The 26,842-nt window shown below is 45.6% G+C and overlaps 71 non-coding genes across 71 annotated transcripts; all 71 read right to left on the reverse strand.

Moving 5' to 3' along the window:
- Positions 1 to 297: 297 nt before the first annotated feature.
- Positions 298 to 370, reverse strand: trnaf-gaa (transfer RNA phenylalanine (anticodon GAA)). The gene has a single exon. It is a non-coding gene; the product is annotated as a tRNA-Phe (tRNA).
- Positions 371 to 452: 82 nt separating this feature from the next.
- trnai-aau (transfer RNA isoleucine (anticodon AAU)) lies at positions 453 to 526 on the reverse strand. Its single transcript has one exon. It is a non-coding gene; the product is annotated as a tRNA-Ile (tRNA).
- Positions 527 to 1,144: 618 nt separating this feature from the next.
- On the reverse strand, positions 1,145 to 1,218 carry trnai-aau (transfer RNA isoleucine (anticodon AAU)). The gene has a single exon. It is a non-coding gene; the product is annotated as a tRNA-Ile (tRNA).
- A 463-nt stretch (positions 1,219 to 1,681) lies between these two features.
- On the reverse strand, positions 1,682 to 1,754 carry trnaf-gaa (transfer RNA phenylalanine (anticodon GAA)). Its single transcript has one exon. It is a non-coding gene; the product is annotated as a tRNA-Phe (tRNA).
- An 82-nt stretch (positions 1,755 to 1,836) lies between these two features.
- Positions 1,837 to 1,910, reverse strand: trnai-aau (transfer RNA isoleucine (anticodon AAU)). The gene has a single exon. It is a non-coding gene; the product is annotated as a tRNA-Ile (tRNA).
- A 463-nt stretch (positions 1,911 to 2,373) lies between these two features.
- On the reverse strand, positions 2,374 to 2,446 carry trnaf-gaa (transfer RNA phenylalanine (anticodon GAA)). The gene has a single exon. It is a non-coding gene; the product is annotated as a tRNA-Phe (tRNA).
- An 82-nt stretch (positions 2,447 to 2,528) lies between these two features.
- trnai-aau (transfer RNA isoleucine (anticodon AAU)) lies at positions 2,529 to 2,602 on the reverse strand. Its single transcript has one exon. It is a non-coding gene; the product is annotated as a tRNA-Ile (tRNA).
- A 618-nt stretch (positions 2,603 to 3,220) lies between these two features.
- On the reverse strand, positions 3,221 to 3,294 carry trnai-aau (transfer RNA isoleucine (anticodon AAU)). The gene has a single exon. It is a non-coding gene; the product is annotated as a tRNA-Ile (tRNA).
- A 463-nt stretch (positions 3,295 to 3,757) lies between these two features.
- Positions 3,758 to 3,830, reverse strand: trnaf-gaa (transfer RNA phenylalanine (anticodon GAA)). The gene has a single exon. It is a non-coding gene; the product is annotated as a tRNA-Phe (tRNA).
- Positions 3,831 to 3,912: 82 nt separating this feature from the next.
- Positions 3,913 to 3,986, reverse strand: trnai-aau (transfer RNA isoleucine (anticodon AAU)). The gene has a single exon. It is a non-coding gene; the product is annotated as a tRNA-Ile (tRNA).
- A 462-nt stretch (positions 3,987 to 4,448) lies between these two features.
- trnaf-gaa (transfer RNA phenylalanine (anticodon GAA)) lies at positions 4,449 to 4,521 on the reverse strand. Its single transcript has one exon. It is a non-coding gene; the product is annotated as a tRNA-Phe (tRNA).
- Positions 4,522 to 4,603: 82 nt separating this feature from the next.
- On the reverse strand, positions 4,604 to 4,677 carry trnai-aau (transfer RNA isoleucine (anticodon AAU)). Its single transcript has one exon. It is a non-coding gene; the product is annotated as a tRNA-Ile (tRNA).
- A 464-nt stretch (positions 4,678 to 5,141) lies between these two features.
- On the reverse strand, positions 5,142 to 5,214 carry trnaf-gaa (transfer RNA phenylalanine (anticodon GAA)). Its single transcript has one exon. It is a non-coding gene; the product is annotated as a tRNA-Phe (tRNA).
- Positions 5,215 to 5,296: 82 nt separating this feature from the next.
- trnai-aau (transfer RNA isoleucine (anticodon AAU)) lies at positions 5,297 to 5,370 on the reverse strand. Its single transcript has one exon. It is a non-coding gene; the product is annotated as a tRNA-Ile (tRNA).
- A 462-nt stretch (positions 5,371 to 5,832) lies between these two features.
- Positions 5,833 to 5,905, reverse strand: trnaf-gaa (transfer RNA phenylalanine (anticodon GAA)). The gene has a single exon. It is a non-coding gene; the product is annotated as a tRNA-Phe (tRNA).
- Positions 5,906 to 5,987: 82 nt separating this feature from the next.
- Positions 5,988 to 6,061, reverse strand: trnai-aau (transfer RNA isoleucine (anticodon AAU)). The gene has a single exon. It is a non-coding gene; the product is annotated as a tRNA-Ile (tRNA).
- Positions 6,062 to 6,522: 461 nt separating this feature from the next.
- Positions 6,523 to 6,599, reverse strand: trnaf-gaa (transfer RNA phenylalanine (anticodon GAA)). The gene has a single exon. It is a non-coding gene; the product is annotated as a tRNA-Phe (tRNA).
- A 78-nt stretch (positions 6,600 to 6,677) lies between these two features.
- On the reverse strand, positions 6,678 to 6,751 carry trnai-aau (transfer RNA isoleucine (anticodon AAU)). Its single transcript has one exon. It is a non-coding gene; the product is annotated as a tRNA-Ile (tRNA).
- A 462-nt stretch (positions 6,752 to 7,213) lies between these two features.
- Positions 7,214 to 7,286, reverse strand: trnas-gga (transfer RNA serine (anticodon GGA)). Its single transcript has one exon. It is a non-coding gene; the product is annotated as a tRNA-Phe (tRNA).
- Positions 7,287 to 7,368: 82 nt separating this feature from the next.
- On the reverse strand, positions 7,369 to 7,442 carry trnai-aau (transfer RNA isoleucine (anticodon AAU)). The gene has a single exon. It is a non-coding gene; the product is annotated as a tRNA-Ile (tRNA).
- A 463-nt stretch (positions 7,443 to 7,905) lies between these two features.
- On the reverse strand, positions 7,906 to 7,978 carry trnaf-gaa (transfer RNA phenylalanine (anticodon GAA)). Its single transcript has one exon. It is a non-coding gene; the product is annotated as a tRNA-Phe (tRNA).
- An 82-nt stretch (positions 7,979 to 8,060) lies between these two features.
- On the reverse strand, positions 8,061 to 8,134 carry trnai-aau (transfer RNA isoleucine (anticodon AAU)). Its single transcript has one exon. It is a non-coding gene; the product is annotated as a tRNA-Ile (tRNA).
- Positions 8,135 to 8,596: 462 nt separating this feature from the next.
- On the reverse strand, positions 8,597 to 8,669 carry trnaf-gaa (transfer RNA phenylalanine (anticodon GAA)). The gene has a single exon. It is a non-coding gene; the product is annotated as a tRNA-Phe (tRNA).
- Positions 8,670 to 8,751: 82 nt separating this feature from the next.
- trnai-aau (transfer RNA isoleucine (anticodon AAU)) lies at positions 8,752 to 8,825 on the reverse strand. The gene has a single exon. It is a non-coding gene; the product is annotated as a tRNA-Ile (tRNA).
- A 464-nt stretch (positions 8,826 to 9,289) lies between these two features.
- trnaf-gaa (transfer RNA phenylalanine (anticodon GAA)) lies at positions 9,290 to 9,362 on the reverse strand. Its single transcript has one exon. It is a non-coding gene; the product is annotated as a tRNA-Phe (tRNA).
- Positions 9,363 to 9,444: 82 nt separating this feature from the next.
- On the reverse strand, positions 9,445 to 9,518 carry trnai-aau (transfer RNA isoleucine (anticodon AAU)). Its single transcript has one exon. It is a non-coding gene; the product is annotated as a tRNA-Ile (tRNA).
- Positions 9,519 to 9,980: 462 nt separating this feature from the next.
- On the reverse strand, positions 9,981 to 10,053 carry trnaf-gaa (transfer RNA phenylalanine (anticodon GAA)). The gene has a single exon. It is a non-coding gene; the product is annotated as a tRNA-Phe (tRNA).
- Positions 10,054 to 10,135: 82 nt separating this feature from the next.
- Positions 10,136 to 10,209, reverse strand: trnai-aau (transfer RNA isoleucine (anticodon AAU)). The gene has a single exon. It is a non-coding gene; the product is annotated as a tRNA-Ile (tRNA).
- A 461-nt stretch (positions 10,210 to 10,670) lies between these two features.
- On the reverse strand, positions 10,671 to 10,747 carry trnaf-gaa (transfer RNA phenylalanine (anticodon GAA)). The gene has a single exon. It is a non-coding gene; the product is annotated as a tRNA-Phe (tRNA).
- Positions 10,748 to 10,825: 78 nt separating this feature from the next.
- trnai-aau (transfer RNA isoleucine (anticodon AAU)) lies at positions 10,826 to 10,899 on the reverse strand. Its single transcript has one exon. It is a non-coding gene; the product is annotated as a tRNA-Ile (tRNA).
- A 463-nt stretch (positions 10,900 to 11,362) lies between these two features.
- trnaf-gaa (transfer RNA phenylalanine (anticodon GAA)) lies at positions 11,363 to 11,435 on the reverse strand. The gene has a single exon. It is a non-coding gene; the product is annotated as a tRNA-Phe (tRNA).
- Positions 11,436 to 11,516: 81 nt separating this feature from the next.
- On the reverse strand, positions 11,517 to 11,590 carry trnai-aau (transfer RNA isoleucine (anticodon AAU)). Its single transcript has one exon. It is a non-coding gene; the product is annotated as a tRNA-Ile (tRNA).
- A 466-nt stretch (positions 11,591 to 12,056) lies between these two features.
- trnaf-gaa (transfer RNA phenylalanine (anticodon GAA)) lies at positions 12,057 to 12,129 on the reverse strand. The gene has a single exon. It is a non-coding gene; the product is annotated as a tRNA-Phe (tRNA).
- An 82-nt stretch (positions 12,130 to 12,211) lies between these two features.
- Positions 12,212 to 12,285, reverse strand: trnai-aau (transfer RNA isoleucine (anticodon AAU)). The gene has a single exon. It is a non-coding gene; the product is annotated as a tRNA-Ile (tRNA).
- Positions 12,286 to 12,747: 462 nt separating this feature from the next.
- On the reverse strand, positions 12,748 to 12,820 carry trnaf-gaa (transfer RNA phenylalanine (anticodon GAA)). The gene has a single exon. It is a non-coding gene; the product is annotated as a tRNA-Phe (tRNA).
- An 82-nt stretch (positions 12,821 to 12,902) lies between these two features.
- trnai-aau (transfer RNA isoleucine (anticodon AAU)) lies at positions 12,903 to 12,976 on the reverse strand. Its single transcript has one exon. It is a non-coding gene; the product is annotated as a tRNA-Ile (tRNA).
- A 463-nt stretch (positions 12,977 to 13,439) lies between these two features.
- Positions 13,440 to 13,512, reverse strand: trnaf-gaa (transfer RNA phenylalanine (anticodon GAA)). Its single transcript has one exon. It is a non-coding gene; the product is annotated as a tRNA-Phe (tRNA).
- An 82-nt stretch (positions 13,513 to 13,594) lies between these two features.
- trnai-aau (transfer RNA isoleucine (anticodon AAU)) lies at positions 13,595 to 13,668 on the reverse strand. Its single transcript has one exon. It is a non-coding gene; the product is annotated as a tRNA-Ile (tRNA).
- Positions 13,669 to 14,130: 462 nt separating this feature from the next.
- On the reverse strand, positions 14,131 to 14,203 carry trnaf-gaa (transfer RNA phenylalanine (anticodon GAA)). Its single transcript has one exon. It is a non-coding gene; the product is annotated as a tRNA-Phe (tRNA).
- Positions 14,204 to 14,285: 82 nt separating this feature from the next.
- Positions 14,286 to 14,359, reverse strand: trnai-aau (transfer RNA isoleucine (anticodon AAU)). Its single transcript has one exon. It is a non-coding gene; the product is annotated as a tRNA-Ile (tRNA).
- Positions 14,360 to 14,822: 463 nt separating this feature from the next.
- Positions 14,823 to 14,895, reverse strand: trnaf-gaa (transfer RNA phenylalanine (anticodon GAA)). Its single transcript has one exon. It is a non-coding gene; the product is annotated as a tRNA-Phe (tRNA).
- Positions 14,896 to 14,977: 82 nt separating this feature from the next.
- Positions 14,978 to 15,051, reverse strand: trnai-aau (transfer RNA isoleucine (anticodon AAU)). Its single transcript has one exon. It is a non-coding gene; the product is annotated as a tRNA-Ile (tRNA).
- A 464-nt stretch (positions 15,052 to 15,515) lies between these two features.
- Positions 15,516 to 15,588, reverse strand: trnaf-gaa (transfer RNA phenylalanine (anticodon GAA)). Its single transcript has one exon. It is a non-coding gene; the product is annotated as a tRNA-Phe (tRNA).
- Positions 15,589 to 15,670: 82 nt separating this feature from the next.
- On the reverse strand, positions 15,671 to 15,744 carry trnai-aau (transfer RNA isoleucine (anticodon AAU)). The gene has a single exon. It is a non-coding gene; the product is annotated as a tRNA-Ile (tRNA).
- A 460-nt stretch (positions 15,745 to 16,204) lies between these two features.
- trnaf-gaa (transfer RNA phenylalanine (anticodon GAA)) lies at positions 16,205 to 16,277 on the reverse strand. The gene has a single exon. It is a non-coding gene; the product is annotated as a tRNA-Phe (tRNA).
- An 82-nt stretch (positions 16,278 to 16,359) lies between these two features.
- trnai-aau (transfer RNA isoleucine (anticodon AAU)) lies at positions 16,360 to 16,433 on the reverse strand. Its single transcript has one exon. It is a non-coding gene; the product is annotated as a tRNA-Ile (tRNA).
- A 463-nt stretch (positions 16,434 to 16,896) lies between these two features.
- Positions 16,897 to 16,969, reverse strand: trnaf-gaa (transfer RNA phenylalanine (anticodon GAA)). Its single transcript has one exon. It is a non-coding gene; the product is annotated as a tRNA-Phe (tRNA).
- Positions 16,970 to 17,051: 82 nt separating this feature from the next.
- Positions 17,052 to 17,125, reverse strand: trnai-aau (transfer RNA isoleucine (anticodon AAU)). The gene has a single exon. It is a non-coding gene; the product is annotated as a tRNA-Ile (tRNA).
- Positions 17,126 to 17,589: 464 nt separating this feature from the next.
- On the reverse strand, positions 17,590 to 17,662 carry trnaf-gaa (transfer RNA phenylalanine (anticodon GAA)). Its single transcript has one exon. It is a non-coding gene; the product is annotated as a tRNA-Phe (tRNA).
- An 82-nt stretch (positions 17,663 to 17,744) lies between these two features.
- trnai-aau (transfer RNA isoleucine (anticodon AAU)) lies at positions 17,745 to 17,818 on the reverse strand. Its single transcript has one exon. It is a non-coding gene; the product is annotated as a tRNA-Ile (tRNA).
- Positions 17,819 to 18,279: 461 nt separating this feature from the next.
- trnaf-gaa (transfer RNA phenylalanine (anticodon GAA)) lies at positions 18,280 to 18,352 on the reverse strand. The gene has a single exon. It is a non-coding gene; the product is annotated as a tRNA-Phe (tRNA).
- Positions 18,353 to 18,434: 82 nt separating this feature from the next.
- Positions 18,435 to 18,508, reverse strand: trnai-aau (transfer RNA isoleucine (anticodon AAU)). Its single transcript has one exon. It is a non-coding gene; the product is annotated as a tRNA-Ile (tRNA).
- A 462-nt stretch (positions 18,509 to 18,970) lies between these two features.
- Positions 18,971 to 19,043, reverse strand: trnaf-gaa (transfer RNA phenylalanine (anticodon GAA)). The gene has a single exon. It is a non-coding gene; the product is annotated as a tRNA-Phe (tRNA).
- Positions 19,044 to 19,125: 82 nt separating this feature from the next.
- On the reverse strand, positions 19,126 to 19,199 carry trnai-aau (transfer RNA isoleucine (anticodon AAU)). The gene has a single exon. It is a non-coding gene; the product is annotated as a tRNA-Ile (tRNA).
- A 617-nt stretch (positions 19,200 to 19,816) lies between these two features.
- On the reverse strand, positions 19,817 to 19,890 carry trnai-aau (transfer RNA isoleucine (anticodon AAU)). Its single transcript has one exon. It is a non-coding gene; the product is annotated as a tRNA-Ile (tRNA).
- Positions 19,891 to 20,354: 464 nt separating this feature from the next.
- On the reverse strand, positions 20,355 to 20,427 carry trnaf-gaa (transfer RNA phenylalanine (anticodon GAA)). Its single transcript has one exon. It is a non-coding gene; the product is annotated as a tRNA-Phe (tRNA).
- An 82-nt stretch (positions 20,428 to 20,509) lies between these two features.
- trnai-aau (transfer RNA isoleucine (anticodon AAU)) lies at positions 20,510 to 20,583 on the reverse strand. Its single transcript has one exon. It is a non-coding gene; the product is annotated as a tRNA-Ile (tRNA).
- Positions 20,584 to 21,200: 617 nt separating this feature from the next.
- Positions 21,201 to 21,274, reverse strand: trnai-aau (transfer RNA isoleucine (anticodon AAU)). The gene has a single exon. It is a non-coding gene; the product is annotated as a tRNA-Ile (tRNA).
- A 464-nt stretch (positions 21,275 to 21,738) lies between these two features.
- trnaf-gaa (transfer RNA phenylalanine (anticodon GAA)) lies at positions 21,739 to 21,811 on the reverse strand. Its single transcript has one exon. It is a non-coding gene; the product is annotated as a tRNA-Phe (tRNA).
- Positions 21,812 to 21,893: 82 nt separating this feature from the next.
- trnai-aau (transfer RNA isoleucine (anticodon AAU)) lies at positions 21,894 to 21,967 on the reverse strand. Its single transcript has one exon. It is a non-coding gene; the product is annotated as a tRNA-Ile (tRNA).
- Positions 21,968 to 22,584: 617 nt separating this feature from the next.
- Positions 22,585 to 22,658, reverse strand: trnai-aau (transfer RNA isoleucine (anticodon AAU)). The gene has a single exon. It is a non-coding gene; the product is annotated as a tRNA-Ile (tRNA).
- Positions 22,659 to 23,122: 464 nt separating this feature from the next.
- trnaf-gaa (transfer RNA phenylalanine (anticodon GAA)) lies at positions 23,123 to 23,195 on the reverse strand. Its single transcript has one exon. It is a non-coding gene; the product is annotated as a tRNA-Phe (tRNA).
- Positions 23,196 to 23,277: 82 nt separating this feature from the next.
- trnai-aau (transfer RNA isoleucine (anticodon AAU)) lies at positions 23,278 to 23,351 on the reverse strand. The gene has a single exon. It is a non-coding gene; the product is annotated as a tRNA-Ile (tRNA).
- Positions 23,352 to 23,813: 462 nt separating this feature from the next.
- trnaf-gaa (transfer RNA phenylalanine (anticodon GAA)) lies at positions 23,814 to 23,886 on the reverse strand. Its single transcript has one exon. It is a non-coding gene; the product is annotated as a tRNA-Phe (tRNA).
- Positions 23,887 to 23,968: 82 nt separating this feature from the next.
- Positions 23,969 to 24,042, reverse strand: trnai-aau (transfer RNA isoleucine (anticodon AAU)). Its single transcript has one exon. It is a non-coding gene; the product is annotated as a tRNA-Ile (tRNA).
- Positions 24,043 to 24,659: 617 nt separating this feature from the next.
- On the reverse strand, positions 24,660 to 24,733 carry trnai-aau (transfer RNA isoleucine (anticodon AAU)). The gene has a single exon. It is a non-coding gene; the product is annotated as a tRNA-Ile (tRNA).
- A 464-nt stretch (positions 24,734 to 25,197) lies between these two features.
- On the reverse strand, positions 25,198 to 25,270 carry trnaf-gaa (transfer RNA phenylalanine (anticodon GAA)). Its single transcript has one exon. It is a non-coding gene; the product is annotated as a tRNA-Phe (tRNA).
- An 82-nt stretch (positions 25,271 to 25,352) lies between these two features.
- trnai-aau (transfer RNA isoleucine (anticodon AAU)) lies at positions 25,353 to 25,426 on the reverse strand. Its single transcript has one exon. It is a non-coding gene; the product is annotated as a tRNA-Ile (tRNA).
- Positions 25,427 to 25,888: 462 nt separating this feature from the next.
- Positions 25,889 to 25,961, reverse strand: trnaf-gaa (transfer RNA phenylalanine (anticodon GAA)). The gene has a single exon. It is a non-coding gene; the product is annotated as a tRNA-Phe (tRNA).
- Positions 25,962 to 26,043: 82 nt separating this feature from the next.
- On the reverse strand, positions 26,044 to 26,117 carry trnai-aau (transfer RNA isoleucine (anticodon AAU)). The gene has a single exon. It is a non-coding gene; the product is annotated as a tRNA-Ile (tRNA).
- Positions 26,118 to 26,735: 618 nt separating this feature from the next.
- Positions 26,736 to 26,809, reverse strand: trnai-aau (transfer RNA isoleucine (anticodon AAU)). Its single transcript has one exon. It is a non-coding gene; the product is annotated as a tRNA-Ile (tRNA).
- Positions 26,810 to 26,842: the final 33 nt, after the last annotated feature.

The following is a 26,842-nucleotide window of genomic DNA, read 5'->3' on the forward strand; positions in this document are numbered from 1 at the left end:
CTTAGCATGCGAGAAGTAGTGGGATCGATGCCCACATTCTCCAAAAACATCTTCTTTTTGAGGATCCAAGAAAGCTCCAGTTCACACTTCATGCATCTTTCTCTTACGACAACCTACTGTCATGTAACAATCACAAGCAACTTTCATGTGAGACTGAAGTGACAATTTCACATGAAAAAGAAATACATTACTTACATTCACAGGAGCAGCGTAGCACACACGATTCAGGCCCACAAACACAGCTGTGGGCACTTTCCTTAAAGCCAAAGCAGAACATAAAGAAGGAACAACACCTATTGCCGAAACCCAGGCTCTAACCAGGGCCCTTTTGATCTTCAGTCTAACGCTATCCCAACTGAGCTATTTCGGCTAGCTGCTAAGATTCATTCGGTGACACTCATGACGATACACATGCAAGTGACTCACAATTTTCACACTCAAAATATAATCGATGGCCAGTATGGGGATCGAACCCACGACCTTGGCATTATTAGCACCAAGCTCTAACCAACTGAGCTAACCGGCCACTAGCTACGCATCACAATTGTTGAGATGCACCGAGCATCTGCAAGTGCTGGTGTGTACACTAACAAGTCCACCAACAGCATAGCCGGACAAGACTGGACCCTCTTGGTTGCTCATAGTGGCATTTCTACCCAAATGGGGAATTAGCTCAAATGGTAGAGTGCTTGCTTAGCATGCGAGAGGTAGTGGGATCGATGCCCACATTCTCCAAAAACACATTCTTTTTGAGGATCCAAGAAAGCTCCAGTTCACACTTCATGTAGCTTTCTCTTACGACAACCTACTGTCATGTAACAATCACAAGAAACTTTCATGTGAGACTGAGGTCACAATTTCACATGAAAAAGAAACACATTAGTTACATTCACAGGAGCAGCGTAGCACACACGATTCAGGCCCACAAACACAGCTGTGGGCACTTTCCTTAAAGCTAAAGCAGAGCATAAAGATAGAACAACATCTAATGCCGAAACCCAGGATATAAACAGGGCCCTTTTGATCTTCAGTCTAACGCTATCCCAACTGAGCTTTTTCGGCTAGCTGCTAAGATTCATTCTGTGACAATCATGACGATACACATGCAAATGACTCACAATTTTCACACTCAAAATATAATCGATGGCCAGTATGGGTATCGAATCCACGACTTTGGCTTTATTAGCACCACGCTCTAACCAACTGAGCTAACCGGCCATTATCTACACAGCACAATTGTTGAGATGCACCGAGCATCTGCAAGTGCTGGCGTGTACACTAACAAGTCCACCAACAGCATAGCCGGACAAGACTGGACCCTCTTGGTTGCTCATAGTGGCAATTCTACCCACCTGGGGAATTAGCTCAAATGGTAGAGTGCTTGCTTATCATGCGAGCGGTAGTGGGATCTATGCCAACATTCTCCAAAAACATATTATTTTTGAGGATCCAAGAAAGCTCCAGTTCACACTTCATGCATCTTTCTCTTACGACTACCTACTGTCATGTAACAATCAAATGCAACTTTCATGTGAGACTGAGGTCACAATTTCACATGAAAAAGAAACACATTACTTACATTCACAGGAGCAGCGTAGCACACACGATTCAGGCCCACAAACAGAGCTGTGGGCACTTTCCTCAAAGCCAAAGCAGAACATAAAGACGGAACAACATCAAATGCAGAAACCCTGGATCGAACCAGGGACATTTAGATCTTCAGTCTAACGCTCTCCCAACTGAGCTATTTCCGCAAGCTGCTAAGATTCATTCTGTGACACTCATGACGATACACATGCAAGTGACTCACAATTTTCACTCTCAAAATATAATCTTTGGCCAGTATGGGGATCGAACCCAGGACCTTGGCGTTATTAGCACCACGCTCTAACCAACTGAGCTAACCGGCAGTTAGCTACGCAGCACAATTGTTGAGATGCACCGAGCATCTGCAAGTGCTGGCGTGTACACTAACAAGTCCACCAACAGCATAGCCGGACAAGACTGGACCCTCTTGGTTGCTCATAGGGGCATTTCTTCCCAACTGGGGAATTAGCTCAAATGGTAGAGTGCTTGCTTAGCATGCGAGAAGTAGTGGGATCGATGCCCACATTCTCCAAAAACATCTTCTTTTTGAGGATCCAAGAAAGCTCCAGTTCACACTTCATGCATCTTTCTCTTACGACAACCTACTGTCATGTAACAATCACAAGCAACTTTCATGTGAGACTGAGGTGACAATTTCACATGAAAAAGAAATACATTACTTACATTCACAGGAGCAGCGTAGCACACACGATTCAGGCCCACAAACACAGCTGTGGGCACTTTCCTTAAAGCCAAAGCAGAACATAAAGAAGGAACAACACCTATTGCCGAAACCCAGGCTCTAACCAGGGCCCTTTTGATCTTCAGTCTAACGCTATCCCAACTGAGCTATTTCGGCTAGCTGCTAAGATTCATTCGGTGACACTCATGACGATACACATGCAAGTGACTCACAATTTTCACACTCAAAATATAATCGATGGCCAGTATGGGGATCGAACCCACGACCTTGGCATTATTAGCACCAAGCTCTAACCAACTGAGCTAACCGGCCACTAGCTACGCAGCACAATTGTTGAGATGCACCGAGCATCTGCAAGTGCTGGTGTGTACACTAACAAGTCCACCAACAGCATAGCCGGACAAGACTGGACCCTCTTGGTTGCTCATAGTGGCATTTCTACCCAAATGGGGAATTAGCTCAAATGGTAGAGTGCTTGCTTAGCATGCGAGAGGTAGTGGGATCGATGCCCACATTCTCCAAAAACACATTCTTTTTGAGGATCCAAGAAAGCTCCAGTTCACACTTCATGTAGCTTTCTCTTACGACAACCTACTGTCATGTAACAATCACAAGAAACTTTCATGTGAGACTGAGGTCACAATTTCACATGAAAAAGAAACACATTAGTTACATTCACAGGAGCAGCGTAGCACACACGATTCAGGCCCACAAACACAGCTGTGGGCACTTTCCTTAAAGCTAAAGCAGAGCATAAAGATAGAACAACATCTAATGCCGAAACCCAGGATATAAACAGGGCCCTTTTGATCTTCAGTCTAACGCTATCCCAACTGAGCTTTTTCGGCTAGCTGCTAAGATTCATTCTGTGACAATCATGACGATACACATGCAAATGACTCACAATTTTCACACTCAAAATATAATCGATGGCCAGTATGGGTATCGAATCCACGACTTTGGCTTTATTAGCACCACGCTCTAACCAACTGAGCTAACCGGCCATTATCTACACAGCACAATTGTTGAGATGCACCGAGCATCTGCAAGTGCTGGCGTGTACACTAACAAGTCCACCAACAGCATAGCCGGACAAGACTGGACCCTCTTGGTTGCTCATAGTGGCAATTCTACCCACCTGGGGAATTAGCTCAAATGGTAGAGTGCTTGCTTATCATGCGAGCGGTAGTGGGATCTATGCCAACATTCTCCAAAAACATATTATTTTTGAGGATCCAAGAAAGCTCCAGTTCACACTTCATGCATCTTTCTCTTACGACTACCTACTGTCATGTAACAATCAAATGCAACTTTCATGTGAGACTGAGGTCACAATTTCACATGAAAAAGAAACACATTACTTACATTCACAGGAGCAGCGTAGCACACACGATTCAGGCCCACAAACAGAGCTGTGGGCACTTTCCTCAAAGCCAAAGCAGAACATAAAGACGGAACAACATCAAATGCAGAAACCCTGGATCGAACCAGGGACATTTAGATCTTCAGTCTAACGCTCTCCCAACTGAGCTATTTCCGCAAGCTGCTAAGATTCATTCTGTGACACTCATGACGATACACATGCAAGTGACTCACAATTTTCACTCTCAAAATATAATCTTTGGCCAGTATGGGGATCGAACCCAGGACCTTGGCGTTATTAGCACCACGCTCTAACCAACTGAGCTAACCGGCAGATAGCTACGCAGCACAATTGTTGAGATGCACCGAGCATCTGCAAGTGCTGGCGTGTACACTAACAAGTCCACCAACAGCATAGCCGGACAAGACTGGACCCTCTTGGTTGCTCATAGTGGCATTTCTATCCAACTGGGGAATTAGCTTAAATGGTAGAGTGCTTGCTTAGCAGCGAGAGGTAGTGGGATCGATGCCCGCATTCTCCAAAAACATATTCTTTTTGAGGATCCAAGAAAGCTCCAGTTCACACTTCATGCATCTTTCTCTTACGAAAACCTACTGTCATGTAACAATCACAAGCAACTTTCATGTGAGACTGAGGTCACAATTTCACATGAAAAAGAAACACATTACTTACATTCACAGGAGCAGCGTAGCACACACGATTCAGGCCCACAAACACAGCTGTGGGCACCTTCCTTAAAGCCAAAGCAGAACATAAAGAAGGAACAACATCTAATGACGAAACCCGGGATCAAACCTGGGACCTTTAGATCTTCAGTCTAACGCTCTCCCAACTGAGCTATTTCAGCTAGCTGCTAAGATTCATTCTGTGACACTCATGACGATACACATGCAAGTGACTCACAAATTTCACACTCAAAATATAATCGATGGCCAGTATGGGGATCAAACCCACGACCTTGGCATTATTAGCACCACGCTCTAACCAACTGAGCTAACCGGCCGCGAGCTACGCAGCACAATTGTTGAGATGCACCGAGCATCTGCAAGTGCTGGCGTGTACACTAACAAGTCCACCAACAGCATAGCCGGACAAGACTGGACCCTCTTGGTTGCTCATAGTGGCGTTTTTACCCAAACGGTGGAATTAGCTCAAATGGTAGATTGCTTGCTTAGCATGCGAGAGGTAGTGGGATCGATGCCCACATTCTCCAAAAACACATACTTTTTGAGGATCCAAGAAAGCTCCTGTTCACACTTCATGCATCTTTCTCTTACGACAACCTACTGTCATGTAACAATCAAATGCAACTTTCATGTGAGACTGAGGTCACAATTTCACATGAAAAAGAAACACATTACTTACATTGAGAGGAGCAGCGTAGCACACACGATTCAGGCCCACAAACAGAGCTGTGGGCACTTTCCTTAAAGCCAAAGCAGAACATAAATAAGGAACAACATCAAATGCTGAAACCCTGGATCGAACCAGGGACATTTAGATCTTCAGTCTAACGCTCTCCCAACTGAGCTATTTCCGCTAGCTGCTAAGATTCATTCTGTGACACTCATGACGATACACATGCAAGTGACTCACAAATTTCACACTCAAAATATAATCTTTGGCCAGTATGGGGATCGAACCCACGACCTTGGCGTTATTAGCACCACGCTCTAACCAACTGAGCTAACCGGCAGATAGCTACGCAGCACAATTGTTGAGATGCACCGAGCATCTGCAAGTGCTGGCGTGTACACTAACAAGTCCACCAACAGCATAGCCGGACAAGACTGGACCCTCTTGGTTGCTCATAGTGGCATTTCTATCCAACTGGGGAATTAGCTCAAATGGTAGAGTGCTTGCTTAGCAGCGAGAGGTAGTGGGATCGATGCCCGCATTCTCCAAAAACATATTCTTTTTGAGGATCCAAGAAAGCTCCAGTTCACACTTCATGCATCTTTCTCTTACGAAAACCTACTGTCATGTAACAATCACAAGCAACTTTCATGTGAGACTGAGGTCACAATTTCACATGAAAAAGAAACACATTACTTACATTCACAGGAGCAGCGTAGCACACACGATTCAGGCCCACAAACACAGCTGTGGGCACCTTCCTTAAAGCCAAAGCAGAACATAAAGAAGGAACAACATCTAATGATGAAACCCGGGATCAAACCTGGGAACTTTAGATCTTCAGTCTAACGCTCTCCCAACTGAGCTATTTCAGCTAGCTGCTAAGATTCATTCTGTGACACTCATGACGATACACATGCAAGTGACTCACAATTTTCACACTCAAAATATAGTCGATGGCCAGTATGGGGATCGAACCCACGACCTTGGCATTATTATCACCACACTCTAACCAACTGAGCTAACCGGCTGCTAGCTATGCAGCACAATTGTTGAGATGCACCGAGCATCTGCAAGTGCTGGCGTGTACAGTAACAAGTCCACCAACAGCATAGCCGGACAAGACTGGACTCTTGGTTGCTCATAGTGGCATTTCTACCCAACTGGGGAATTATCTCAAATGGTAGAGTGCTTGCTTAGCATGCGAGAGGTAGTGGGATCGATACCCACATTCTCCAAAAACATCTTCTTTTTGAGGATCCAAGAAAGCTCCAGTTCACACTTCATGCATCTTTCTCTTACGACAACCTACTGTCATGTAACAATCACAAGCAACTTTCATGTGAGACTGAGGTCACAATTTCACATGAAAAAGAAACACATTACTTACATTCACAGGAGCAGCGTAGCACACACGATTCAGGCCCACAAACACAGCTGTGGGCACTTTCCTGAAAGCCAAAGCAGAACATAAAGAAGGAACAACATCAAATGCTGAAACCCAGGATCGAACCAGGGACCATTAGATCTTCAGTCTAACGCTCTCCCAACTGAACTATTTCCACTAGCTGCTAAGATTCATTCTGTGACACTCATGATGATACACATGCAGGTGACTCACAATTTTCACAATCAAAATATAATCGATGGCCAGTATGGGGATCGAACCCACAACCTTGGCGTTATTAGCACCAAGCTCTAACCAAGTGAGATAACCGGCCACTAGCTACGCTGCACAATTGTTGAGATGCACCGAGCATCTGCAAGTGCTGGTGTGTACACTAACAAGTCCACCAACAGCATAGCCGGACAAGACTGGACCCTCTTGGTTGCTCATAGTGGCGTTTCTACCCAACTGGGGAATTAGCTCAAATGGTAGAGTGCATGCTTAGCATGCGAGAGGTAGTGGGATCCATGCCCACATTCTCCAATACACAGTCTTTTTGAGGATCCAAGAAAGCTCCAGTTCACACTTCATGCATCTTTCTCTTATGACAACCTACTGTCATGTAACAATCATAAGCAACTTTCATGTGAGACTGAGGTCACAATTTCACATGAAAAAGAAACACATTACTTACATTCACAGGAGCAGCGTAGCACAAACGATTCAGGCCCACAAACACAGCTGTGGGCACTTTCCTTAAAGCCAAAGCAGAAAATGAAGAAGGGACAACATCATATGCCGAAAACCGGGATCGAACCAGGGACCTTTAGATCTTCAGTCTAACGCTATCCCAACTGAGCTTTTTCGGCTAGCTGCTAAGATTCATTCTGTGACAATCATGACGATACACATGCAAATGACTCACAATTTTCACACTCAAAATATAATCGATGGCCAGTATGGGTATCGAATCCACGACTTTGGCTTTATTAGCACCACGCTCTAACCAACTGAGCTAACCGGCCATTATCTACACAGCACAATTGTTGAGATGCACCGAGCATCTGCAAGTGCTGGCGTGTACACTAACAAGTCCACCAACAGCATAGCCGGACAAGACTGGACCCTCTTGGTTGCTCATAGTGGCAATTCTACCCACCTGGGGAATTAGCTCAAATGGTAGAGTGCTTGCTTATCATGCGAGCGGTAGTGGGATCTATGCCAACATTCTCCAAAAACATATTATTTTTGAGGATCCAAGAAAGCTCCAGTTCACACTTCATGCATCTTTCTCTTACGACTACCTACTGTCATGTAACAATCAAATGCAACTTTCATGTGAGACTGAGGTCACAATTTCACATGAAAAAGAAACACATTACTTACATTCACAGGAGCAGCGTAGCACACACGATTCAGGCCCACAAACAGAGCTGTGGGCACTTTCCTCAAAGCCAAAGCAGAACATAAAGACGGAACAACATCAAATGCAGAAACCCTGGATCGAACCAGGGACATTTAGATCTTCAGTCTAACGCTCTCCCAACTGAGCTATTTCCGCAAGCTGCTAAGATTCATTCTGTGACACTCATGACGATACACATGCAAGTGACTCACAATTTTCACTCTCAAAATATAATCTTTGGCCAGTATGGGGATCGAACCCAGGACCTTGGCGTTATTAGCACCACGCTCTAACCAACTGAGCTAACCGGCAGATAGCTACGCAGCACAATTGTTGAGATGCACCGAGCATCTGCAAGTGCTGGCGTGTACACTAACAAGTCCACCAACAGCATAGCCGGACAAGACTGGACCCTCTTGGTTGCTCATAGTGGCATTTCTATCCAACTGGGGAATTAGCTTAAATGGTAGAGTGCTTGCTTAGCAGCGAGAGGTAGTGGGATCGATGCCCGCATTCTCCAAAAACATATTCTTTTTGAGGATCCAAGAAAGCTCCAGTTCACACTTCATGCATCTTTCTCTTACGAAAACCTACTGTCATGTAACAATCACAAGCAACTTTCATGTGAGACTGAGGTCACAATTTCACATGAAAAAGAAACACATTACTTACATTCACAGGAGCAGCGTAGCACACACGATTCAGGCCCACAAACACAGCTGTGGGCACCTTCCTTAAAGCCAAAGCAGAACATAAAGAAGGAACAACATCTAATGACGAAACCCGGGATCAAACCTGGGACCTTTAGATCTTCAGTCTAACGCTCTCCCAACTGAGCTATTTCAGCTAGCTGCTAAGATTCATTCTGTGACACTCATGACGATACACATGCAAGTGACTCACAAATTTCACACTCAAAATATAATCGATGGCCAGTATGGGGATCAAACCCACGACCTTGGCATTATTAGCACCACGCTCTAACCAACTGAGCTAACCGGCCGCGAGCTACGCAGCACAATTGTTGAGATGCACCGAGCATCTGCAAGTGCTGGCGTGTACACTAACAAGTCCACCAACAGCATAGCCGGACAAGACTGGACCCTCTTGGTTGCTCATAGTGGCGTTTTTACCCAAACGGTGGAATTAGCTCAAATGGTAGATTGCTTGCTTAGCATGCGAGAGGTAGTGGGATCGATGCCCACATTCTCCAAAAACACATACTTTTTGAGGATCCAAGAAAGCTCCTGTTCACACTTCATGCATCTTTCTCTTACGACAACCTACTGTCATGTAACAATCAAATGCAACTTTCATGTGAGACTGAGGTCACAATTTCACATGAAAAAGAAACACATTACTTACATTGAGAGGAGCAGCGTAGCACACACGATTCAGGCCCACAAACAGAGCTGTGGGCACTTTCCTTAAAGCCAAAGCAGAACATAAATAAGGAACAACATCAAATGCTGAAACCCTGGATCGAACCAGGGACATTTAGATCTTCAGTCTAACGCTCTCCCAACTGAGCTATTTCCGCTAGCTGCTAAGATTCATTCTGTGACACTCATGACGATACACATGCAAGTGACTCACAAATTTCACACTCAAAATATAATCTTTGGCCAGTATGGGGATCGAACCCACGACCTTGGCGTTATTAGCACCACGCTCTAACCAACTGAGCTAACCGGCAGATAGCTACGCAGCACAATTGTTGAGATGCACCGAGCATCTGCAAGTGCTGGCGTGTACACTAACAAGTCCACCAACAGCATAGCCGGACAAGACTGGACCCTCTTGGTTGCTCATAGTGGCATTTCTATCCAACTGGGGAATTAGCTCAAATGGTAGAGTGCTTGCTTAGCAGCGAGAGGTAGTGGGATCGATGCCCGCATTCTCCAAAAACATATTCTTTTTGAGGATCCAAGAAAGCTCCAGTTCACACTTCATGCATCTTTCTCTTACGAAAACCTACTGTCATGTAACAATCACAAGCAACTTTCATGTGAGACTGAGGTCACAATTTCACATGAAAAAGAAACACATTACTTACATTCACAGGAGCAGCGTAGCACACACGATTCAGGCCCACAAACACAGCTGTGGGCACCTTCCTTAAAGCCAAAGCAGAACATAAAGAAGGAACAACATCTAATGATGAAACCCGGGATCAAACCTGGGAACTTTAGATCTTCAGTCTAACGCTCTCCCAACTGAGCTATTTCAGCTAGCTGCTAAGATTCATTCTGTGACACTCATGACGATACACATGCAAGTGACTCACAATTTTCACACTCAAAATATAGTCGATGGCCAGTATGGGGATCGAACCCACGACCTTGGCATTATTATCACCACACTCTAACCAACTGAGCTAACCGGCTGCTAGCTATGCAGCACAATTGTTGAGATGCACCGAGCATCTGCAAGTGCTGGCGTGTACACTAACAAGTCCACCAACAGCATAGCCGGACAAGACTGGACTCTTGGTTGCTCATAGTGGCATTTCTACCCAACTGGGGAATTATCTCAAATGGTAGAGTGCTTGCTTAGCATGCGAGAGGTAGTGGGATCGATACCCACATTCTCCAAAAACATCTTCTTTTTGAGGATCCAAGAAAGCTCCAGTTCACACTTCATGCATCTTTCTCTTACGACAACCTACTGTCATGTAACAATCACAAGCAACTTTCATGTGAGACTGAGGTCACAATTTCACATGAAAAAGAAACACATTACTTACATTCACAGGAGCAGCGTAGCACACACGATTCAGGCCCACAAACACAGCTGTGGGCACTTTCCTGAAAGCCAAAGCAGAACATAAAGAAGGAACAACATCAAATGCTGAAACCCAGGATCGAACCAGGGACCATTAGATCTTCAGTCTAACGCTCTCCCAACTGAACTATTTCCACTAGCTGCTAAGATTCATTCTGTGACACTCATGATGATACACATGCAGGTGACTCACAATTTTCACAATCAAAATATAATCGATGGCCAGTATGGGGATCGAACCCACAACCTTGGCGTTATTAGCACCAAGCTCTAACCAAGTGAGATAACCGGCCACTAGCTACGCTGCACAATTGTTGAGATGCACCGAGCATCTGCAAGTGCTGGTGTGTACACTAACAAGTCCACCAACAGCATAGCCGGACAAGACTGGACCCTCTTGGTTGCTCATAGTGGCATTTCTACCCAAATGGGGAATTAGCTCAAATGGTAGAGTGGTTGCTTAGCAAGCGAGAGGTAGTGGGATCAATGCCCACATTCTCCAAAAACACATTCTTTCTGAGGATCCAAGAAAGCTCCAGTTCACACTTCATGTAGCTTTCTCATACGACAACCTACTGTCATGTAACAATCACAAGCAACTTTCATGTGAGACTGAGGTCACAATTTCACATGAAAAAGAAACACATTAGTTACATTCAGAGGAGCAGCGTAGCACACACGATTCAGGCCCACAAACAGAGCTGTGGGCACTTTCCTCAAAGCCAAAGCAGAACATAAAGAAGGAACCACATCAAATGCTGAAACCCTGGATCGAACCAGGGACATTTAGATCTTCAATCTAACGCTCTCCCAACTGAGCTAATTCGGCTAGCTGCTAAGATTCATTCTGTGACACTCATGACGATAACATGCAAGTGACTCACAATTATCACACTCAAAATATAATCGATGGCCAGTATGGGGATCGAACACACGACCTTGGCGTTATTAGCACCACGCTCTAACCAACTGAGCTAACCGGCCGCTAGCTGCGCAGCACAATTGTTGAGATGCACCGAGCATCTGCAAGTGCTGGCGTGTACTCTAACTAACAAGTCCACCAACAGCATAGCCGGACAAGACTGGACCCTCTTGGTTGCTCATAGTGGCGTTTCTACCCAACTGGGGAATTAGCTCAAATGGTAGAGTGCATGCTTAGCATGCGAGAGGTAGTGGGATCCATGCCCACATTCTCCAATACACAGTCTTTTTGAGGATCCAAGAAAGCTCCAGTTCACACTTCATGCATCTTTCTCTTATGACAACCTACTGTCATGTAACAATCATAAGCAACTTTCATGTGAGACTGAGGTCACAATTTCACATGAAAAAGAAACACATTACTTACATTCACAGGAGCAGCGTAGCACAAACGATTCAGGCCCACAAACACAGCTGTGGGCACTTTCCTTAAAGCCAAAGCAGAAAATGAAGAAGGGACAACATCATATGCCGAAAACCGGGATCGAACCAGGGACCTTTAGATCTTCAGTCTAACACTCTCCCAACTGAGCTATTTCGGCTAGCTGCTAAGATTCATTCTGTGACACTCATGACGATACACATGCAAGTGACTCACAATTTTCACACTCAAAACATAATTGATGGCCAGTATGGGGATCGAACCCACGACCTTGGCGTTATTAGCACCACGCTCCAACCAACTGAGCTAACCGGCCGCTGGCAATGCAGCACAATTGTTGAGATGCACCGAGCATCTGCAAGTGCTGGCGTGTACACTAACAAGTCCACCAACAGCATAGCCGGACAAGACTGGACCCTCTTGGTTGCTCATAGTGGCATTTCTACCCAACTGGGGAATTAGCTCAAATGGTAGAGTGCTTGCTTAGCATGCGAGAGGTAGTGGGATCCATGCCCACATTCTCCAAAACACAGTCTTTTTGAGGATCCAAGAAAGCTCCAGTTCACACTTCATGCATCTTTCTCTTATGACAACCTACTGTCATGTAACAATCATAAGCAACTTTCATGTGAGACTGAGGTGACAATTTCACATGAAAAAGAAACACATTACTTACATTCACAGGAGCAGCGTAGCACAAACGATTCAGGCCCACAAACACAGCTGTGGGCACTTTCCTTAAAGCCAAAGCAGAACATAAAGAAGGAACAACATCATATGCCGAAACCCGGGATCTAAACAGGGACCTTCAGATCTTCAGTCTAACGCTCTCCCAACTGAGCTAATTCGGCTAGCTGCTAAGATTCATTCTGTGACACTCATGACGATACACATGCAAGTGACTCACAATTTTCACACTCAAAACATAATTGATGGCCAGTATGGGGATCGAACCCACGACCTGGGCGTTATTAGCACCACGCTCCAACCAACTGAGCTAACCGGCCGCTGGCAATGCAGCACAATTGTTGAGATGCACCGAGCATCTGCAAGTGCTGGCGTGTACACTAACAAGTCCACCAACAGCATAGCCGGACAAGACTGGACCCTCTTGGTTGCTCATAGTGGCATTTCAACCCAACTGGGGAATTAGCTCAAATGGTAGAGTGCTTGCTTAGCATGCGAGAGGTAGTGGGATTCATGCCCACATTCTCCAAAACACAGTCTTTTTGAGGATCCAAGAAAGCTCCAGTTCACACTTCATGCATATTTCTCTTATGAAAAACCTACTGTCATGTAACAATCATAAGCAACTTTCATGTGAGACTGAGGTCACAATTTCACATGAAAAAGAAACACATTACTTACATTCACAGGAGCAGCGTAGCACAAACGATTCAGGCCCACAAACACAGCTGTGGGCACTTTCCTTAAAGCCAAAGCAGAACATGAAGAAGGGACAACATCATATGCCGAAAACCGGGATCGAACCAGGGACCTTTAGATCTTCAGTCTAACGCTCTCCCAACTGAGCTATTTCGGCTAGCTGCTAAGATTCATTCTGTGACACTCATGACGATACACATGCAAGTGACTCACAATTTTCACACTCAAAACATAATTGATGGCCAGTATGGGGATCGAACCCACGACCTTGGCGTTATTAGCACCACGCTCCAACCAACTGAGCTAACCGGCCGCTGGTAATGCAGCACAATTGTTGAGATGTACCGAGCATCTGCAAGTGCTGGCGTGTACACTATCAAGTCCACCAACAGCATAGCCGGACAAGACTGGACCCTCTTGGTTGCTCATAGTGGCATTTCTACCCAACTGGGGAATTAGCTCAAATGGTAGAGTGCTTGCTTAGCATGCGAGAGGTAGTGGGATCCATGCCCACATTCTCCAAAACACAGTCTTTTTGAGGATCCAAGAAAGCTCCAGTTCACACTTCATGCATCTTTCTCTTATGACAACCTACTGTCATGTAACAATGATAAGCAACTTTCATGTGAGACTGAGGTGACAATTTCACATGAAAGAGAAACACATTACTTACATTCACAGGAGCAGCGTAGCACAAACGATTCAGGCCCACAAACACAGCTGTGGGCACTTTCCTTAAAGCCAAAGCAGAACATGAAAAAGGGACAACATCATATGCCGAAACCCGGGATCGAACCAGGGACCTTTAGATCTTCAGTCTAACGCTCTCCCAACTGAGCTATTTCGGCTAGCTGCTAATATTCATTCTGTGAGACTCATGACGATACACATGCAAGTGACTCACAATTTTCACACTCAAAACATAATTGATGGCCAGTATGTGGATCGAACCCACGACCTTGGCGTTATTAGCACCACGCTCCAACCAACTGAGCTAACCGGCCGCTGGCAATGCAGCACAATTGTTGAGATGCACCGAGCATCTGCAAGTGCTGGCGTGTACACTAACAAGTCCACCAACAGCATAGCCGGACAAGACTGGACCCTCTTGGTTGCTCATAGTGGCATTTCAACCCAACTGGGGAATTAGCTCAAATGGTAGAGTGCTTGCTTAGCATGCGAGAGGTAGTGGGATCGATGCCCACATTTTCCAAAAACACAGTCTTTTTGAGGATCCAAGAAAGCTCAAGTTCACACTTCATGCATGTTTCTCTTATGACAACCTACTGTCATGTAACAATCACAAGCAACTTTCATGTGAGACTGAGGTCACAATTTCACATGAAAAAGAAACACATTACTTACATTCACAGGAGCAGCGTAGCACAAACGATTCAGGCCCACAAACACAGCTGTGGGCACTTTCCTTAAAGCCAAAGCAGAACATGTAAAAGGGACAACATCATATGCCGAAACCCAGGATCGAACCAGGGACCTTTAGATCTTCAGTCTAACGCTCTCCCAACTGAGCTATTTCGGCTAGCTGCTAAGATTCATTCTGTGAGACTCATGACGAAACACATGCAAGTGACTCACAATTTTCACACTCAAAACATAATTGATAGCCATTATGGGGATCGAACCCACGACCTTGGCGTTATTAGCACCACGCTCTAACCAACTGCGCTAACCAGCCGCTAGCAATGCAGCACAATTGTTGAGATGCACCGAGCATCTGCAAGTGCTGGCGTGTACACTAACAAGTCCACCAACAGCATAGCCGGACAAGACTGGACCCTCTTGGTTGCTCATAGTGGCATTTCTACCCAACTGGGGAATTAGCTCAAATGGTAGAGTTCTTGCTTAGCATGCGAGAGGTAGTGGGATCGATGCCCACATTCTCCAAAAAACACAGTCTTTTTGAGGATCCAAGAAAGCTCCAGTTCACACTTCATGCATCTTTCTCTTATGACAACCTACTGTCATGTAACAATCACAAGCAACTTTCATGTGAGACTGAGGTCACAATTTCACATGAAAAAGAAACACATTACTTACATTCACAGGAGCAGCGTAGCACAAACGATTCAGGCCCACAAACACAGCTGTGGGCACTTTCCTTAAAGCCAAAGCAGAACATGAAAAAGGGACAACATCTTATGCCGAAACCCGGGATCGAACCAGGGACCTTTAGATCTTCAGTCTAACGCTCTCCCTACTGAGCTATTTCGGCTAGCTGCTAAGATTCATTCTGTGAGACTCATGATGAAACACATGCAAGTGACTCACAATTTTCACACTCAAAACATAATTGATAGCCAGTATGGGGATCGAACCCACGACCTTGGCGTTATAAGCACCACGCTCTAACCAACTGCGCTAACCAGCCGCTAGCAATGCAGCACAATTGTTGAGATGCACCGAGCATCTGCAAGTGCTGGCGTGTACACTAACAAGTCCACCAACAGCATAGCCGGACAAGACTGGACCCTCTTGGTTGCTCATAGTGGCATTTCTACCCAACTGGGGAATTAGCTCAAATGGTAGAGTGCTTGCTTAGCATGCGAGAGGTAGTGGGATCCATGCCCACATTCTCCAAAACAGTCTTTTTGAGGATCAAAGAAAGCTCCAGTTCACACTTCATGCATCTTTCTCTTATGACAACCTACTGTCATGTAACAATGATAAGCAACTTTCATGTGAGACTGAGGTGACAATTTCACATGAAAGAGAAACACATTACTTACATTCACAGGAGCAGCGTAGCACAAACGATTCAGGCCCACAAACACAGCTGTGGGCACTTTCCTTAAAGCCAAAGCAGAACATGAAAAAGGGACAACATCATATGCCGAAACCCGGGATCGAACCAGGGACCTTTAGATCTTCAGTCTAACGCTCTCCCAACTGAGCTATTTCGGCTAGCTGCTAATATTCATTCTGTGAGACTCATGACGATACACATGCAAGTGACTCACAATTTTCACACTCAAAACATAATTGATGGCCAGTATGTGGATCGAACCCACGACCTTGGCGTTATTAGCACCACGCTCCAACCAACTGAGCTAACCGGCCGCTGGCAATGCAGCACAATTGTTGAGATGCACCGAGCATCTGCAAGTGCTGGCGTGTACACTAACAAGTCCACCAACAGCATAGCCGGACAAGACTGGACCCTCTTGGTTGCTCATAGTGGCATTTCAACCCAACTGGGGAATTAGCTCAAATGGTAGAGTGCTTGCTTAGCATGCGAGAGGTAGTGGGATCGATGCCCACATTTTCCAAAAACACAGTCTTTTTGAGGATCCAAGAAAGCTCAAGTTCACACTTCATGCATGTTTCTCTTATGACAACCTACTGTCATGTAACAATCACAAGCAACTTTCATGTGAGACTGAGGTCACAATTTCACATGAAAAAGAAACACATTACTTACATTCACAGGAGCAGCGTAGCACAAACGATTCAGGCCCACAAACACAGCTGTGGGCACTTTCCTTAAAGCCAAAGCAGAACATGTAAAAGGGACAACATCATATGCCGAAACCCAGGATCGAACCAGGGACCTTTAGATCTTCAGTCTAACGCTCTCCCAACTGAGCTATTTCGGCTAGCTGCTAAGATTCATTCTGTGAGACTCATGACGAAACACATGCAAGTGACTCACAATTTTCACACTCAAAACATAATTGATAGCCATTATGGGGATCGAACCCACGACCTTGGCGTTATTAGCACCACGCTCTAACCAACTGCGCTAACCAGCCGCTAGCAATGCAGCACAATTGTTGAGATGCACCGAGCATCTGCAAGTGCTGGCGTGTACACTAACAAGTCCACCAACAGCATAGCCGGACAAGACTGGACCCTCTTGGTTGCTCATAGTGGCATTTCTACCCAACTGGGGAATTAGCTCAAATGGTAGAGTTCTTGCTTAGCATGCGAGAGGTAGTGGGATCGATGCCCACATTCTCCAAAAAACACAGTCTTTTTGAGGATCCAAGAAAGCTCCAGTTCACACTTCATGCATCTTTCTCTTATGACAACCTACTGTCATGTAACAATCACAAGCAACTTTCATGTGAGACTGAGGTCACAATTTCACATGAAAAAGAAACACATTACTTACATTCACAGGAGCAGCGTAGCACAAACGATTCAGGCCCACAAACACAGCTGTGGGCACTTTCCTTAAAGCCAAAGCAGAACATGAAAAAGGGACAACATCTTATGCCGAAACCCGGGATCGAACCAGGGACCTTTAGATCTTCAGTCTAACGCTCTCCCTACTGAGCTATTTCGGCTAGCTGCTAAGATTCATTCTGTGAGACTCATGATGAAACACATGCAAGTGACTCACAATTTTCACACTCAAAACATAATTGATAGCCAGTATGGGGATCGAACCCACGACCTTGGCGTTATAAGCACCACGCTCTAACCAACTGCGCTAACCAGCCGCTAGCAATGCAGCACAATTGTTGAGATGCACCGAGCATCTGCAAGTGCTGGCGTGTACACTAACAAGTCCACCAACAGCATAGCCGGACAAGACTGGACCCTCTTGGTTGCTCATAGTGGCATTTCTACCCAACTGGGGAATTAGCTCAAATGGTAGAGTGCTTGCTTAGCATGCGAGAGGTAGTGGGATCCATGCCCACATTCTCCAAAACAGTCTTTTTGAGGATCAAAGAAAGCTCCAGTTCACACTTCATGCATCTTTCTCTTATGACAACCTACTGTCATGTAACAATGATAAGCAACTTTCATGTGAGACTGAGGTGACAATTTCACATGAAAGAGAAACACATTACTTACATTCACAGGAGCAGCGTAGCACAAACGATTCAGGCCCACAAACACAGCTGTGGGCACTTTCCTTAAAGCCAAAGCAGAACATGAAAAAAGGGACAACATCATATGCCGAAACCCGGGAGCGAACCAGGGACCTTTAGATCTTCAGTCTAACGCTCTCCCAACTGAGCTATTTCGGCTAGCTGCTAAGATTCATTCTGTGAGACTCATGACGAAACACATGCAAGTGACTCACAATTTTCACACTCAAAACATAATTGATGGCCATTATGGGGATCGAACCCACGACCTTGGCGTTATTAGCACCACGCTCCAACCAACTGAGCTAACCGGCCGCTGGCAATGCAGCACAATTGTTGAGATGCACCGAGCATCTGCAAGTGCTGGCGTGTACACTAACAAGTCCACCAACAGCATAGCCGGACAAGACTGGACCCTCTTGGTTGCTCATAGTGGCATTTCTACCCAACTGGGGAATTAGCTCAAATGGTAGAGTGCTTGCTTAGCATGCGAGAGGTAGTGGGATCCATGCCCACATTCTCCAAAACACAGTCTTTTTGAGGATCCAAGAAAGCTCCAGTTCACACTTCATGCATCTTTCTCTTATGACAACCTACTGTCATGTAACAATCATAAGCAACTTTCATGTGAGACTGAGGTGACAATTTCACATGAAAAAGAAACACATTACTTACATTCACAGGAGCAGCGTAGCACAAACGATTCAGGCCCACAAACACAGCTGTGGGCACTTTCCTTAAAGCCAAAGCAGAACATGAAGAAGGGACAACATCATATGCCGAAACCCTGGAACGAACCAGGGACCTTTAGATCTTCAGTGTAACGCTCTCCCAACTGAGCTATTCCGGCTAGCTGCTAAGATTCATTCTGTGACACTCATGACGATACACATGCAAGTGACTCACAATTTTCACACTCAAAACATAATTGATGGCCAGTATGGGGATCGAACCCACGACCTTGGCGTTATTAGCACCACGCTCCAACCAACTGAGCTAACCGGCCGCTGGCAATGCAGCACAATTGTTGAGATGCACCGAGCATCTGCAAGTGCTGGCGTGTACACTAACAAGTCCACCAACAGCATAGCCGGACAAGACTGGACCCTCTTGGTTGCTCATAGTGGCATTTCTACCCAACTGGGGAATTAGCTCAAATGGTAGAGTGCTTGCTTAGCATGCGAGAGGTAGTGGGATCCATGCCCACATTCTCCAAAACACAGTCTTTTTGAGGATCCAAGAAAGCTCCAGTTCACACTTCATGCATCTTTCTCTTATGACAACCTACTGTCATGTAACAATCATAAGCAACTTTCATGTGAGACTGAGGTGACAATTTCACATGAAAAAGAAACACATTACTTACATTCACAGGAGCAGCGTAGCACAAACGATTCAGGCCCACAAACACAGCTGTGGGCACTTTCCTTAAAGCCAAAGCAGAACATAAAGAAGGAACAACATCATATGCCGAAACCCGGGATCTAACCAGGGACCTTCAGCTCTTCAGTCTAACGCTCTCCCAACTGAGCTAATTCTGCTAGCTGCTAAGATTCATTCTGTGACACTCATGACGATACACATGCAAGTGACTCACAATTTTCACACTCAAAACATAATTGATGGCCAGTATGGGGATCGAACCCACGACCTTGGCGTTATTAGCACCACGCTCCAACCAACTGAGCTAACCGGCCGCTGGCAATGCAGCACAATTGTTGAGATGCACCGAGCATCTGCAAGTGCTGGCGTGTACACTAACAAGTCCACCAACAGCATAGCCGGACAAGACTGGACCCTCTTGGTTGCTCATAGTGGCATTTCTACCCAACTGGGGAATTAGCTCAAATGGTAGAGTTCTTGCTTAGCATGCGAGAGGTAGTGGGATCGATGCCCACATTCTCCAAAAAACACAGTCTTTTTGAGGATCCAAGAAAGCTCCAGTTCACACTTCATGCATCTTTCTCTTATGACAACCTACTGTCATGTAACAATCACAAGCAACTTTCATGTGAGACTGAGGTCACAATTTCACATGAAAAAGAAACACATTACTTACATTCACAGGAGCAGCGTAGCACAAACGATTCAGGCCCACAAACACAGCTGTGGGCACTTTCCTTAAAGCCAAAGCAGAACATGAAAAAGGGACAACATCATATGCCGAAACCCGGGATCGAACCAGGGACCTTTAGATCTTCAGTCTAACGCTCTCCCAACTGAGCTATTTCGGCTAGCTGCTAAGATTCATTCTGTGAGACTCATGACGAAACACATGCAAGTGACTCACAATTTTCACACTCAAAACATAATTGATGGCCATTATGGGGATCGAACCCACGACCTTGGCGTTATTAGCACCACGCTCTAACCAACTGCGCTAACCAGCCGCTAGCAATGCAGCACAATTGTTGAGATGGACCGAGCATCTGCAAGTGCTGGCGTGTACACTAACAAGTCCACCAACAGCATAGCCGGACAAGACTGGACCCTCTTGGTTGCTCATAGTGGCATTTCTACCCAACTGGGGAATTAGCTCAAATGGTAGAGTGCTTGCTTAGCATGCGAGAGGTAGTGGGATCCATGCCCACATTCTCCAAAACACAGTCTTTTTGAGGATCCAAGAAAGCTCCAGTTCACACTTCATGCATCTTTCTCTTATGACAACCTACTGTCATGTAACAATCATAAGCAACTTTCATGTGAGACTGAGGTGACAATTTCACATGAAAAAGAAACACATTACTTACATTCACAGGAGCAGCGTAGCACAAACGATTCAGGCCCACAAACACAGCTGTGGGCACTTTCCTTAAAGCCAAAGCAGAACATAAAGAAGGAACAACATCATATGCCGAAACCCGGGATCTAACCAGGGACCTTCAGCTCTTCAGTCTAACGCTCTCCCAACTGAGCTAATTCTGCTAGCTGCTAAGATTCATTCTGTGACACTCATGACGATACACATGCAAGTGACTCACAATTTTCACACTCAAAACATAATTGATGGCCAGTATGGGGATCGAACCCACGACCTTGGCGTTATTAGCACCACGCTCCAACCAACTGAGCTAACCGGCCGCTGGCAATGCAGCACAATTGTTGAGATGCACCGAGCATCTGCAAGTGCTGGCGTGTACACTAACAAGTCCACCAACAGCATAGCCGGACAAGACTGGACCCTCTTGGTTGCTCATAGTGGCATTTCTACCCAACTGGGGAATTAGCTCAAATGGTAGAGTTCTTGCTTAGCATGCGAGAGGTAGTGGGATCGATGCCCACATTCTCCAAAAAACACAGTCTTTTTGAGGATCCAAGAAAGCTCCAGTTCACACTTCATGCATCTTTCTCTTATGACAACCTACTGTCATGTAACAATCACAAGCAACTTTCATGTGAGACTGAGGTCACAATTTCACATGAAAAAGAAACACATTACTTACATTCACAGGAGCAGCGTAGCACAAACGATTCAGGCCCACAAACACAGCTGTGGGCACTTTCCTTAAAGCCAAAGCAGAACATGAAAAAGGGACAACATCATATGCCGAAACCCGGGATCGAACCAGGGACCTTTAGATCTTCAGTCTAACGCTCTCCCAACTGAGCTATTTCGGCTAGCTGCTAAGATTCATTCTGTGAGACTCATGACGAAACACATGCAAGTGACTCACAATTTTCACACTCAAAACATAATTGATGGCCATTATGGGGATCGAACCCACGACCTTGGCGTTATTAGCACCACGCTCTAACCAACTGCGCTAACCAGCCGCTAGCAATGCAGCACAATTGTTGAGATGGACCGAGCATCTGCAAGTGCTGGCGTGTACACTAACAAGTCCACCAACAGCATAGCCGGACAAGACTGGACCCTCTTGGTTGCTCATAGTGGCATTTCTACCCAACTGGGGAATTAGCTCAAATGGTAGAGTGCTTGCTTAGCATGCGAGAGGTAGTGGGATCCATGCCCACATTCTCCAAAACACAGTCTTTTTGAGGATCCAAGAAAGCTCCAGTTCACACTTCATGCATCTTTCTCTTATGACAACCTACTGTCATGTAACAATCATAAGCAACTTTCATGTGAGACTGAGGTGACAATTTCACATGAAAAAGAAACACATTACTTACATTCACAGGAGCAGCGTAGCACAAACGATTCAGGCCCACAAACACAGCTGTGGGCACTTTCCTTAAAGCCAAAGCAGAACATAAAGAAGGAACAACATCATATGCCGAAACCCGGGATCTAACCAGGGACCTTCAGCTCTTCAGTCTAACGCTCTCCCAACTGAGCTAATTCTGCTAGCTGCTAAGATTCATTCTGTGACACTCATGACGATACACATGCAAGTGACTCACAATTTTCACACTCAAAACATAATTGATGGCCAGTATGGGGATCGAACCCACGACCTTGGCGTTATTAGCACCACGCTCCAACCAACTGAGCTAACCGGCCGCTGGCAATGCAGCACAATTGTTGAGATGCACCGAGCATCTGCAAGTGCTGGCGTGTACACTAACAAGTCCACCAACAGCATAGCCGGACAAGACTGGACCCTCTTGGTTGCTCATAGTGGCATTTCTACCCAACTGGGGAATTAGCTCAAATGGTAGAGTTCTTGCTTAGCATGCGAGAGGTAGTGGGATCGATGCCCACATTCTCCAAAAAACACAGTCTTTTTGAGGATCCAAGAAAGCTCCAGTTCACACTTCATGCATCTTTCTCTTATGACAACCTACTGTCATGTAACAATCACAAGCAACTTTCATGTGAGACTGAGGTCACAATTTCACATGAAAAAGAAACACATTACTTACATTCACAGGAGCAGCGTAGCACAAACGATTCAGGCCCACAAACACAGCTGTGGGCACTTTCCTTAAAGCCAAAGCAGAACATGAAAAAGGGACAACATCATATGCCGAAACCCGGGATCGAACCAGGGACCTTTAGATCTTCAGTCTAACGCTCTCCCAACTGAGCTATTTCGGCTAGCTGCTAAGATTCATTCTGTGAGACTCATGACGAAACACATGCAAGTGACTCACAATTTTCACACTCAAAACATAATTGATGGCCATTATGGGGATCGAACCCACGACCTTGGCGTTATTAGCACCACGCTCTAACCAACTGCGCTAACCAGCCGCTAGCAATGCAGCACAATTGTTGAGATGGACCGAGCATCTGCAAGTGCTGGCGTGTACACTAACAAGTCCACCAACAGCATAGCCGGACAAGACTGGACCCTCTTGGTTGCTCATAGTGGCATTTCTACCCAACTGGGGAATTAGCTCAAATGGTAGAGTGCTTGCTTAGCATGCGAGAGGTAGTGGGATCCATGCCCACATTCTCCAAAACACAGTCTTTTTGAGGATCCAAGAAAGCTCCAGTTCACACTTCATGCATCTTTCTCTTATGACAACCTACTGTCATGTAACAATCATAAGCAACTTTCATGTGAGACTGAGGTGACAATTTCACATGAAAAAGAAACACATTACTTACATTCACAGGAGCAGCGTAGCACAAACGATTCAGGCCCACAAACACAGCTGTGGGCACTTTCCTTAAAGCCAAAGCAGAACATAAAGAAGGAACAACATCATATGCCGAAACCCGGGATCTAACCAGGGACCTTTAGATCTTCAGTCTAACGCTCTCCCAACTGAGCTAATTCGGCTAGCTGCTAAGATTCATTCTGTGACACTCATGACGATACACATGCAAGTGACTCACAATTTTCACACTCAAAACATAATTGATGGCCAGTATGGGCATCGAACCCACGACCTTGGCGTTATTAGCACCACGCTCCAACCAACTGAGCTAACCGGCCGCTGGCAATGCAGCACAATTGTTGAGATGCACCGAGCATCTGCAAGTGCTGGCGTGTACACTAACAAGTCCACCAACAGCATAGCCGGACAAGACTGGACCCTCTTGGTTGCTCATAGTGGCATTTCTACCCAACTGGGGAATTAGCTCAAATGGTAGAGTGCTTGCTTAGCATGCGAGAGGTAGTGGGATCCATGCCCACATTCTCCAAAACACAGTCTTTTTGAGGATCCAAGAAAGCTCCAGTTCACACTTCATGCATCTTTCTCTTATGACAACCTACTGTCATGTAACAATCATAAGCAACTTTCATGTGAGACTGAGGTGACAATTTCACATGAAAAAGAAACACATTACTTACATTCACAGGAGCAGCGTAGCACAAACGATTCAGGCCCACAAACACAGCTGTGGGCACTTTCCTTAAAGCCAAAGCAGAACATAAAGAAGGAACAACATCATATGCCGAAACCCGGGATCTAACCAGGGACCTTCAGCTCTTCAGTCTAACGCTCTCCCAACTGAGCTAATTCTGCTAGCTGCTAAGATTCATTCTGTGACACTCATGACGATACACATGCAAGTGACTCACAATTTTCACACTCAAAACATAATTGATGGCCAGTATGGGGATCGAACCCACGACCTTGGCGTTATTAGCACCACGCTCCAACCAACTGCACTAACCAGCCGCTAGCAGTGCAGCACAATTGTTGAGATGCACCGAGCATCTGCAAGTGCTGGCGTGTACACTAACAAGTCCACCAACAGCATAGCCGGACAAGACTGGACCCTCTTGGTTGCTCATAGTGGCATTTCTACCCAACTGGGGAATTAGCTCAAATGGTAGAGTTCTTGCTTAGCATGCGAGAGGTAGTGGGATCGATGCCCACATTCTCCAAAAAACACAGTCTTTTTGAGGATCCAAGAAAGCTCCAGTTCACACTTCATGCATCTTTCTCTTATGACAACCTACTGTCATGTAACAATCACAAGCAACTTTCATGTGAGACTGAGGTCACAATTTCACATGAAAAAGAAACACATTAGTTACATTCACAGGAGCAGCGTAGCACAAACGATTCAGGCCCACAAACACAGCTGTGGGCACTTTCCTTAAAGCCAAAGCAGAACATGAAAAAGGGACAACATCATATGCCGAAACCCGGGATCGAACCAGGGACCTTTAGATCTTCAGTCTAACGCTCTCCCAACTGAGCTATTTCGGCTAGCTGCTAAGATTCATTCTGTGAGACTCATGACGAAACACATGCAAGTGACTCACAATTTTCACACTCAAAACATAATTGATGGCCATTATGGGGATCGAACCCACGACCTTGGCGTTATTAGCACCACGCTCTAACCAACTGCGCTAACCAGCCGCTAGCAATGCAGCACAATTGTTGAGATGCACCGAGCATCTGCAAGTGCTGGCGTGTACACTAACAAGTCCACCAACAGCATAGCCGGACAAGACTGGACCCTCTTGGTTGCTCATAGTGGCATTTCTACCCAACTGGGGAATTAGCTCAAATGGTAGAGTGCTTGCTTAGCATGCGAGAGGTAGTGGGATCCATGCCCACATTCTCCAAAACACAGTCTTTTTGAGGATCAAAGAAAGCTCCAGTTCACACTTCATGCATCTTTCTCTTATGACAACCTACTGTCATGTAACAATGATAAGCAACTTTCATGTGAGACTGAGGTGACAATTTGACATGAAAGAGAAACAAATTACTTACATTCACAGGAGCAGCGTAGCACAAACGATTCAGGCCCACAAACACAGCTGTGGGCACTTTCCTTAAAGCCAAAGCAGAACATGAAGAAGGGACAACATCATATGCCGAAACCCGGGATCGAACCAGGGACCTTTAGATCTTCAGTCTAACGCTCTCCCAACTGAGCTATTTCGGCTAGCTGCTAAGATTCATTCTGTGACACTCATGACGATACACATGCAAGTGACTCACAATTTTCACACTCAAAACATAATTGATGGCCAGTATGGGGATCGAACCCACGACCTTGGCGTTATTAGCACCACGCTCCAACCAACTGAGCTAACCGGCCGCTGGCAATGCAGCACAATTGTTGAGATGCACCGAGCATCTGCAAGTGCTGGCGTGTACACTAACAAGTCCACCAACAGCATAGCCGGACAAGACTGGACCCTCTTGGTTGCTCATAGTGGCATTTCTACCCAACTGGGGAATTAGCTCAAATGGTAGAGTGCTTGCTTAGCATGCGAGAGGTAGTGGGATCAATGCCCACATTCTCCAAAAACACAGTCTTTTTGAGGATCCAAGAAAGCTCCAGTTCACACTTCATGCATCTTTCTCTTATGACAACCTACTGTCATGTAACAATCATAAGCAACTTTCATGTGAGACTGAGGTGACAATTTCACATGAAAAAGAAACACATTACTTACATTCACAGGAGCAGCGTAGCACAAACGATTCAGGCCCACAAACACAGCTGTGGGCACTTTCCTTAAAGCCAAAGCAGAACATAAAGAAGGAACAACATCATATGCCGAAACCCGGGATCTAACCAGGGACCTTCAGCTCTTCAGTCTAACGCTCTCCCAACTGAGCTAATTCTGCTAGCTGCTAAGATTCATTCTGTGACACTCATGACGATACACATGCAAGTGACTCACAATTTTCACACTCAAAACATAATTGATGGCCAGTATGGGGATCGAACCCACGACCTTGGCGTTATTAGCACCACGCTCCAACCAACTGCACTAACCAGCCGCTAGCAGTGCAGCACAATTGTTGAGATGCACC

The sequence above is a fragment of the Salmo salar genome, chromosome 27 (genome assembly GCF_965601325.2).
Source record: "Salmo salar chromosome 27, fSalSal1, whole genome shotgun sequence".
Taxonomy (NCBI): Eukaryota; Metazoa; Chordata; class Actinopteri; order Salmoniformes; family Salmonidae; genus Salmo; species Salmo salar.